Source organism: Penaeus monodon, chromosome 12 (assembly GCF_015228065.2).
Source record: "Penaeus monodon isolate SGIC_2016 chromosome 12, NSTDA_Pmon_1, whole genome shotgun sequence".
In the NCBI taxonomy this organism is placed as follows: domain Eukaryota; kingdom Metazoa; phylum Arthropoda; class Malacostraca; order Decapoda; family Penaeidae; genus Penaeus; species Penaeus monodon.
The window spans coordinates 41913547-41914947 of NC_051397.1; positions in this window are offsets into that span (position 1 = coordinate 41913547).

A 1401-nucleotide genomic window follows, 5' to 3' on the forward strand; every position below is an offset into this window, starting at 1 on the left:
TCCGAAGTTCTACTTACTTTTTACGGACGTGTCGTTTGTATAGCTGGCATAAGGCAATATCGGGCAGCACCTTGATTGTTTAAGTCGGATTTTGTTGTTTTCATGTGTGTGAGTGTGTGTGTATGTGAAACACACACACACACACATACATGGACACACACACACAAATAATGAACACATACCAAATGTATTTACATAATACAAAGCTTCACATAACCATCCCTATCACAGATTGATCAATTCTTCGGGAAATCTCTTAGGAAGTTATTAAAGTACGAGTACGCCCCGCCTGCTCAACTTACAGCTAGCAGACACTTGACAACAAGCTGATGGAGATAAAATCACTTCCTGGTCCATTTTTCTATCGATTTGAATGTTAGATAAGAAATGGTATTTACTTTTTTTCAGGAAAGCTATTTTGGAATATCCATCATGGTTGATTTTCCTGAAGCTTTTTTTTTTGCATTGTTTATTTAGATTTTATAGCTAGATATGATGCACGTGTAACTATTACGAGCAAAGAGGTATATGATAACTAGTGTATTAATTCAGAAGACAGGATATTTTCCACGTGTTATGATTTTTTTTCATATTTCATCTCCCGCACGTTTTTTTGCACCGATAGATTGCAATGGTGTTGATTATTAAACATCAAAAATGAGAGAAACATGAAGAGAGAGAGAGAGAGAGAGAGAGAGAGAGAGAGAGAGAGAGAGAGAGAGAGAGAGAGAGAGAGAGAGAGAGAGAGAGAGAGAGAGAGAGAGAGAGAGAGAGCTCCATTTACTTCCCACATCCCAGACACAGTTTGTCTGTCACACCAATTTATATCATTCTTCCAAAGCTTCACATTGACGATCCATATTTCCCCCTAAACTTCCCTTGGCATTCTTCCTGCAACGATCTGCTTAGTGATCGGTGCAACTTCAACAGTGCCTCCGGGTCTAGTCGTTGAGAGAATGAGATTGGTCGTTAATATTTCATGGGTATGTCTCTCCCAACGGCCACGACTCGCCGTTGCAATAAGAGAAACAATTACGTCACAAGACTGTGGCTCTAATAATACGTGACTGTTAAGGGTTGTTTTTTATATGGGATCTGATTCTCAAGTTTTGGGATTTAAAGTGTATTAGTATGATTTGTGTAAGCAATTATGAGAGTTTTTGAATTATTTATTGATAGCTGACGAGTAACGTATGCAAATGGCAATTAAAACAATACAAAAGGGAAGTAATGGATAAAACTGTTGATAAAAATGATAAGTGAAACACAACAAGAATATGAAAGACACACACACACAAAAGAGAGAGAGAAAAAAAAACAAACACGAAACGGTCTCAAACTTCCCAGACCTCTAGACGTTAGTCGAATCACCGAATATTTATGCTAAACAAACACCCGTAA